This window comes from Heptranchias perlo, unplaced genomic scaffold (genome assembly GCF_035084215.1).
Source record: "Heptranchias perlo isolate sHepPer1 unplaced genomic scaffold, sHepPer1.hap1 HAP1_SCAFFOLD_500, whole genome shotgun sequence".
Lineage (NCBI taxonomy): Eukaryota > Metazoa > Chordata > Chondrichthyes > Hexanchiformes > Hexanchidae > Heptranchias > Heptranchias perlo.
The window spans coordinates 115,545-124,432 of NW_027139517.1; positions in this window are offsets into that span (position 1 = coordinate 115,545).

Sequence of the window (8,888 nt, forward strand, 5' to 3'; positions counted from 1 at the left end):
AGCAGTGTGTGAAGCTGTGTCATGGGGAGCAGTGAGTGAAGCTGTGTAATGGGGAGCAGTGTGTGAAGCACTGTAATGGGCCCAGTGAGTTAAGCTGTGTGATGGGGAGCAGTGAGTGAAGCTGTGGAATGGGGAATTGTGAGTGAAGCTGTGTAATGGGGAGCAATGTGTAAAGCTGTGTCATGGGCCCAGTGAGTGAAGCTGTGTAATGGGGAGCAGTGAGCGAAGTTGTGTAATGGGGAGCAGTGTGTGAAACTGTGTGATGGGGAGCAGTGAGCGAAGCTGTGTGATGGGGAGCAGTGAGCGAAGCTGTGAAATGGGGAGCAGTGAGTGAAGCTGTGTAATGGGGAGCAGTGTGTGAAGCTGTGTAATGGTCCCAGTGAGCGAAGCTGTGGAATGGGGAGCAGTGTGTGAAGCTGTGTAATGGTCCCAGTGAGCGAAGCTGTGTAATGGGGAGCAGTGTGTGAAGCTGTGTAATGGGCAGCAGTGAGTGAAGTTGTGTAATGGAGAGCACTGTGTGAAGCTGTGTCATGGGGAGCAGTGAGTGAAGTTGTGTAATGGGGAGTAGTGTGTGAAGCTGTGTAATGGTCCCAGTGAGCGAAGTTGTGTAATGGAGAGCACTGTGTGAAGCTGTGTAATGGGGAGCCGTTTGCGAAGCTGTCGAATGGGGAGCAATGAGCGAAGCTGTGTAATGGGATGCAGTGAGTGAAGCTGTGCAATGGGGAGCAGTGCAAATGGGCAGCAGTGTGTGAAGCTGTGTAATGGGGAGCAGTGAGTGAAGCTGTGCAATGGGGAGCACTGTGTGAAGCTGTGGAATGGGCCCAGTGAGTGAAGCTGTGTCATGGGGAGCAGTTTGTGAAGCTGTGTAATGGGGAGCAGTGAGTGAAGCTGTGTAATGGGGAGCAGTGTGTGAAGCACTGTAATGGGCCCAGCGAGTTAAGCTGTGTAATGGGGAGCAGTGGGTGTAGCTGTGCAATGGGGAATTGTGAGTGAAGCTGCGTAATGTGCCCAATGAGTGTCGCCATGTAATGAGGACCAGTGTGTGAAGTCATGTAATAGGGAGCAGTGAGTAAAGTTGTGAACTGGGGACCAGTGAGTGAAGCTGTGCAATGGGGACCAGTGAGTGAAGCTGTGTAATGGGGAGCAGTTTGTGAAGCTGTGTAATGGGGAGCAGTGAGTGAAGCTGTGGAATGGGGAGCAGTGAGTGAAGCTGTGTAATGGGGAGCAGTGTGTAAAGCTGTGCAATGGGGAGCAGTTTGTGAAGCTGTGTAATGGGGAGCAGTGAGTGAAGCTGTGTAATGGGCCCAGTGAGTGAAGCTGTGTAATGGGGAGCAGTGAGTGAAGCTGTGTAATGGGCCAAGTGAGTGAAGCTGTGCAATGGGGAGCAGTGTGTGAAGATGGGTAATGGGGAGCAGTGTGTGAAGCTGTGTAATGGGGAGCACTGTGTGAAGCTGTGTAATGGGGAGCAGTGAGTGAAGCTGTGTCATGGGGAGCAGTGTGTGAAGCTCTGTAATGGGCCCAGGGAGTGAAGCTGTGCAATGGGGAGCAGTGTGTAAAGCTGCGTCATGGGCCCAGTGAGTGAAGCTGTGTAATGGGGAGCAGTGTGTGAAGCTGTGCAATGGGGAGCAGTGAGTGAAGCTGTGCAATGGGGAGCAGTGAGTGAAGCTGTGTAATGGGGAGCAGTGAGTGAAGCTGTGTGATGGGGAGCAGTGAGTGAAGCTGTGTGATGGGGAGCAGTGTGTGAAGCTGTTGAATGGGGAGCAATGAGTGAAGCTGTGTAATGGTGAGCAGTGAGCGAAGCTGTGTGATTGGGAGCAGTGAGTGAAGCTGTTTAATGGGGAGCAGTGTGTGAAGCACTGTAATGGGCCCAGTGAGTTAAGCTGTGTAATGGGGAGCAGTGAGTGAAGCTGTGTAATGGGGAGCAGTGAGCGAAGCTGTGAAATGAGGAGCAGTGAGTGAAGCTGTGTAATGGGGAGCAGTGTGTGAAGATGGGTAATGATGAGCAGTGAGTGAAGCTGTGTAATGGGGAGCAGTGTGTGAAGCTGTGTAATGGGGAGCAGTGTGTAAAGCACTGGAATGGGCCCATTGAGTGAAGCTGTGTGATGGGGAGCAGTGAGTGAAGCTGTGTGAATGGGGAGCAGTGAGTGAAGCTGTGTGAATGGGGAGCAGTGAGAGAAGCTGTGTAACGGGGAGCAGTGAGTGAAGCTCGGTAATGGGGAGCAATGAATGAAGCTGTGTAATGGGTAGCAGTGAGTGAAGCTGTCGAATGGGGAGCAATGAGTGAAGCTGTGTGATGGGGAGCAGTGTGTGAAGCTCGGTAATGGGGAGCAATGAATGAAGCTGTGTGATGGGGAGCAGTGAGTGAAGCTCTGCAATGGGCCCAGTGAGTGAAGCTGTGTCATGGGGAGCAGGTTGTGAAGCTGTGTAATGGGGAGCAGTGAATGAAGCTGTGTCATGGGCCCAGTGTGCGAAGCTGTGTGATGGGGAGTGGTGAGTGAATCTGTGTAATGGGGACCAGTAAGTGTAGCTGTGTAATGGGGAATTGTGAGTGAAGCTGTGTGATGGGGAGCAGTGAGTGAAGCTGTGTGATGGGGAGCAGTGAGTGAAGCTGTGTAATGGGGAGCACTGTGTGAAGCTGTGTAATGGGGAGCAGTGAGAGAAGCTGTGTAATGGGGAGCAGTGAGTGAAGCTGTGTAATGGGGAGCAGTGTGTGAAGCTGTGTTATGGGGAGCAGTGTGTGAAGCACTGTCATGGGCCCAGTGAGTTAAGCTGTGTAATGGGGAGCAGTGAGTGATGCTGTGTGATGGGGAGCAGTGAGTGTCGCCGTGTAATGGGGAGCAGTGAGAGAAGCTGTGTAATGGGGAGCAGTGAGTGAAGCTGTGTAATGGGGAGCAGTGTTTGAAGCTGTGTCATGGGCCCAGTGAGTGAAGCTGTGTAATGGGGAGCAGTGTGTGAAGCTGTGTAATGGGGAGCAGTGTGTGAAGCACTGCAATGGGCCCATTGAATTAAGCTGTGTCATGGGGAGCAGTGAGCGAAGCTGTGTAATGGGGAGCAGTGTGCGAAGCTGTGCATTGGGCCCAGTGAGTGAAGCTGTGTAATGGGGAGCAGTGTGTGAAGCTGTGTAATGGGCAGCAGTGAGTGAAGCTGTGTCATGGGGAGCAGTGCGTGAAGCTGTGTAATGGGCAGCAGTGAGTGAAGCTGTGTAATGGGGAGCAGTGAGTGAAGCTGTGTGATGGGGAGCAGTGAACGAAGCTGTGTAATGGGGGGCAGTGTGTGAAGCTGTGTAATGGGGAGCAGTGAGTGAAGCTGTGTCCTGGGGAGCAGTGAGTGAAGCTGTGTCCTGGGGAGCAGTGAGTGAAGCTGTGTCATGGGGAGCAGTGAGTGAAGCTGTGTAATGGGCAGCAGTGAGTGAAGCTGTGTGATGGGGAGCAGTGAACGAAGCTGTGTAATGGGGGGCAGTGTGTGAAGCTAGGAAATGGGGAGCAGTGATTGAAGTTGTGTCATGGGGAGCACTGTGTGAAGCTGTGTAATGGGGAGTAGTGAGTGAAGCTGTGTAATGGGGAGCAGTGTGTGAAGCACTGTCATGCGCCCAGTGAGTTAAGCTGTGTAATGGGGAGCAGTGAGTGTAGCCGTGTAATGGGGACCAGTAAGTTTAGCTGTGCAATGGGGAGTAGTGTGTGAAGCTGTGTTATGGGGAGCAGGGAGAGAAGCTGTGTCATGGGGAGCAGTGAGCGAAGCTGTGCAATGGGGAGCAGTGTTTGAAGCTGTGTAAAGGGCCCGGTGAGTGAAGCTGTGTAATGGGGAGCAGTGTGTGAAGCACTGCAATAGGCCCATTGAATTAAGCTGTGTCATGGGGAGCAGTGTGCGAAGCTGTGTAATGGGCCCAGTGAGTGAAGCTGTATAATGGGGAGCAGTGTGTGAAGCTGTGTAATGGGGTGCAGTGAGAGAAGCTGTGTAATGGGGAGCAGTGAGTGAAGCTGTGTAATGGGGAGCAGTGAGCGAAGCTGTGTAATGGGGAGCAGCGAGTGAAGCTGTGTAATGGGGAGCAGTGAGTGAAGCTGTGTAATGGGCAGCAGTGAGGGAAGCTGTGTAATGGGGAGCAGTGAGCGAAGCTGTGTCATGGGGAGCAGTGAGCGAAGCTGTGTAATGGGCCCAGTGAGTGAAGCTGTGTAATGGGGAGCAGTGTGTGAAGCTGTGTGATGGGGTGCAGTGAGTGAAGCTGTGTAATGGGGAGCAGTGAGTGAAGCTGTGTAATGGGGAGCAGTGAGTGAAGCTGTGTAATGGGGAGCAGTGAGCGAAGCTGTGTAATGGGGAGCAGCGAGTGAAACTGTGTAATGGGGAGCAGTGAGTCAAGCTGTGTAATTGGCAGCAGTGAGGGAAGCTGTGTAATGGGGAGCAGTGAGCGAAGCTGTGTCATGGGGAGCAGTGAGCGAAGCTGTGTAATGGGGAGCAGTGAGTGAAGCTGTGTAATGGTCAGCAGTGAGTGAAGCTGTGTAATGGGCAGCAGTGAGTGAAGCTGTGTCATGAGCAGCAGTGAGTGAAGCTGTGTAATGGGCAGCAGTGAGTGAAGCTGTGTGATGGGGAGCAGTGAGCGAAGCTCTGTAATGGGGAGCAGTGAGCGAAGCTGTGTGATGGGGAGCAGTGAGCGAAGCTCTGTAATGGGGAGCAGTGAGCGAAGCTGTGTGATGGGGAGCAGTGAGCGAAGCTGTGTGATGGGGAGCAGTGAGCGAAGCTGTGTAATGGGGAGCACTGAGTGAAGCTGTGTAATGGGCAGCAGTGAGTGAAGCTGTGTAATGGGGAGCAGTGCGTGAAGCTGTGTAATGGGCAGCAGTGAGTGAAGCTGTGGAATGGGGAGCAGTGAGTGAAGCTGTGTCATGGGGAGCAGTGAGTGAAGCTGTGTAATGGGCCCAGTGAGTGAAGCTGTGTGATGGGGAGCAGTGAGTGAAGCTGTGTGATGGGGAGCAGTGAGTGAAGCTGTGTGATGGGCAGCAGTGAGTGAAGCTGTGTGATGGGCAGCAGTGAGTGAAGCTGTGTGATGGGCAGCAGTGAGTGAAGCTGTGTAATGGGCCCAGTGAGTGAAGCTGTGTAATGGGGAGCAGTGAGTGAAGCTGTGGAATGGGCCCAGTGAGTGAAGCTGTGTGATGGGCAGCAGTGAGTGAAGCTGTGTAATGGGCCCAGTGAGTGAAGCTGTGTGATGGGGAGCAGTGAGCGAAGCTGTGTGATGGGGAGCAGTGAGTGAAGCTGTGTAATGGGCCCAGTGAGTGAAGCTGTGTAATGGGGAGCAGTGAGTGAAGCTGTGGAATGGGCCCAGTGAGTGAAGCTGTGTGATGGGCAGCAGTGAGTGAAGCTGTGTGATGGGGAGCACTGTGTGAAGCTGTGTCATGGGGAGCAGTGACTGAAGCTGTGTAATGGGGAGCAGTGTGTGAAGCTGTGTAATGGGGAGCAGTGTGTGAAGCTCTGCAATGGGCCCAGTGAGTTAATCTGTGTCATGGGGAGCAGTGAGTGTCGCCGTGTAATGGGGACCAGTCAGTGTCGCTGTGCAATGGGGAGTAGTGTGTGAAGCTGTGTAATGGGGAGCAGTGAGAGAAGCTGTGTAATGGGGAGCAGTGAGCGAAGCTGTGTAATGGGGAGCAGTGTTTGAAGCTGTGTAATGGGCCCAGTGAGTGAAGCTGTGCAATGGGGAGCAGTGTGTGAAGCTGTGTAATGGGCCCATTGAATTAAGCTGTGTCATGGGGAGCAGTGAGCGAAGCTGTGTCATGGGGAGCAGTGTGCGAAGCTGTGCAATGGGCCCAGTGAGTGAAGCTGTGTAATGGGGAGCAGTGTGTGAAGCTGTGTAATGGGGAGCAGTGTGTGAAGCTGTGTAATGGGCAGCAGTGAGTGAAGCTGTGTCATGGGGAGCAGTGCGTGAAGCTGTGTCATGGGCAGCAGTGAGTGAAGCTGTGTAATGGGGAGCAGTGAGTGAAGCTGTGTGATGGGGAGCAGTGAGTGAAGCTGTGTGATGGGGAGCAGTGAGTGAAGCTGTGAAACGGGGAGCACCGTGTGAAGCTGTGTAATGGGGAGCAGTGTGTGAAGCTGTGTGATGGGGAGCAGTGAGTGAAGCTGTGTGATGGGGAGCAGTGAGTGAAGCTGTGAAACGGGGAGCACTGTGTGAAGCTGTGTAATGGGGAGCAGTGTGTGAAGCTGTGTAATGGGGAGCAGTGTGTGAAACCAGGTGATGGGGAGCAGTGAATGAAGCTGTGTCATGGGGAGCACTGTGTGCAGCTGTGTCATGAGGAGTAGTGAGTGAAGCACTTTCATGGGCCCAGTGAGTGAAGCTGTGTAATGGGGAGCAGTGTGTGAAGCACTGTCATGGGCCCAGTGAGTGAAGATGGGTAATGATGAGCAGTGTGTGAAGATGGGTAATGATGAGCAGTGTGTGAAGCTGTGCAATGGGGAGCACGATGTGAAGCTGTGCAATGGGGAGCAGTGTGTGGAGCACTGCAATGGGCCCATTGAGTGAAGCTGTGTGATGGGGAGCAGTGAGTGAAGCTGTGTGATGGGGAGCAGTGAGTGAAGCTGTGTGATGGGGAGCAGTGAGTGAAGCTGTGAAACGGGGAGCACTGTGTGAAGCTGTGTCATGGGGAGCAGTGAGCGAAGCTGTGTAATGGGGAGCAGTGTGCGAAGCTGTGTAATGGGCCCAGTGAGCGAAGCTGTGTAATGGGCCCAGTGAGCGAAGCTGTGCAATGGGGAGCAGTGTGTGAAGCTGTGTAATGGGGAGCAGTGTGTGAAGCTGTGTAATGGGCAGCAGTGAGTAAAGCTGTGTAATGGGGAGCAGTGAGTGAAGCTGTGTAATGGGGAGCAGTGTGTGGAGCACTGCAATGGGCCCATTGAGTGAAGCTGTGTGATGGGGAGCAGTGAGTGAAGCTGTGTGATGGGGAGCAGTGAGTGAAGCTGTGTGATGGGGAGCAGTGAGTGAAGCTGTGAAACGGGGAGCACTGTGTGAAGCTGTGTAATGGGGAGCAGTGAGCGAAGCTGTGTAATGGGGAGCAGTGAGCGAAGCTGTGTAATGGGCCCAGTGAGCGAAGCTGTGTAATGGGCCCAGTGAGCGAAGCTGTGCAATGGGGAGCAGTGTGTGAAGCTGTGTAATGGGGAGCAGTGTGTGAAGCTGTGTAATGGGCAGCAGTGAGTAAAGCTGTGTAATGGGGAGCAGTGAGTGAAGCTGTGTAATGGGGAGCAGTGAGCGAAGCTGTGCAATGGGGAGCAGTGAGTGAAGCTGTGTTATGGGGAGCAGTGTGTGAAGCTCTGCAATGGGCCCAGTGACTGAAGCTGTGTAATGGGGAGCACTGTGTGAAGCTGTGTAATGGGCCGCAGTGAGTGACGCTGTGTAATAGGGAGCAGTGTGTGAAGATATGTGATGGGGAGCAGTGAGTGAAGCTGTGTAATGGAGAGCAGTGTGTGAAGCTGTGTAATGGGGAGCAGTGAGTGAAGCTGTGTGATGGGGAGCAGTGAGTGAAGCTGTGTGATGGGGAGCAGTGTGTAAAGCTGTGTAAGGGGCCGCAGTGAGTGAAGCTGTGCAATGGGGAGCAGTGAGTGAAGCTGTGTAATGGGGAGCAGTGAGTGAAGCTGTGTGATGGGGAGCAGTGTGTAAAGCTGTGTCATGGGGAGCAGTGTGTGAAGCTGTGTCATGCGGAGCAGTGTGTGAAGCTGTGCAATGGGCAGCAGTGAGTGAAGCTGTGCAATGGGGAGCAGTGAGTGAAGCTGTGTAATGGGCAGCAGTGAGTGAAGCTGTGCAATGGGGAGCAGTGTGTGAAGCTGTGTAATGGGGAGCAGTGTGTGAAGCTGTGTAATGGGGAGCAGTGAGTGAAGCTGTGTCATGGGGAGCAGTGAGTGAAGCTGTGTCATGGGGAGCAGTGAGTGAAGCTGTGTCATGGGGAGCAGTGAGTGAAGCTGTGTAATGGGGAGCAGTGAGTGAAGCTGTGTAATGGGGAGCAGTGAGTGAAGCTGTGTAATGGGGAGCAGTGTGTGAAGCTGTGTCATGGGGAGCAGTGTGTGAAGCTGTGTCATGGGGAGCAGTGTGTGAAGCTGTGTCATGGGGAGCAGTGACCGAAGCTGTGTAATGGGGAGCAGTGTGTGAAGCTGTGTAATGGGGTGCAGTGAGTGAAGCGGTGTAATGGGGGGCAGTGTGTGAAGCTAGGAAATGGGGAGCAGTGAATGAAGCTGTGAAATGGGGAGCACTGTGTGAAGCTGTGGAATGGGGAGCAGTGTGTGAAGCTGTGCAATGGGGAGCAGTGTGTGAAGCTGTGTCATGGGGAGCAGTGTGTGAAGCTGTGCAATGGGGAGCAGTGAGTGAAGCTGTGCAATGGGGAGCAGTGAGTGAAGCTGTGCAATGGGCAGCAGTGAGTGAAGCTGTGTAATGGGGAGCAGTGCGTGAAGCTGTGTGATGGGCAGCAGTGAGTGAAGCTGTGTAATGGGCAGCAGTGAGTGAAGCTGTGTCATGGGGAGCAGTGAGCGAAGCTGTGTGATGGGGAGCAGTGAGCGAAGCTGTGTAATGTGGAGCAGTGATGAAGCAGTGTCATGGGGAGCAGTGTGTGAAGCTGTGAAATGGGCCCAGTGTGCGAAGCTGTGTAATGGGGAGCAGTGTGTGAAGCTGTGTGATGGGGAGCAGTGAGTGAAGCTGTGTAATGGGGAGCAGTGAGTGAAACTGTGTGATGGGGAGCAGAGTGTGAAGCTGTGTGATGGGGAGCAGTGAGTGAAGCTGTGTGATGGGGAGGAGTGAGTGAAGCTGTGTGATGGGGAGCAGTGAGTGAAGCTGTTGAATGGGGAGCAATGAGTGAAGCTGTGTAATGGGGAGCAGTGTGTGAAGCACTGTCATGGGCCCAGTGAGTGAAGCTGTGTAATGGGGAGCAGTG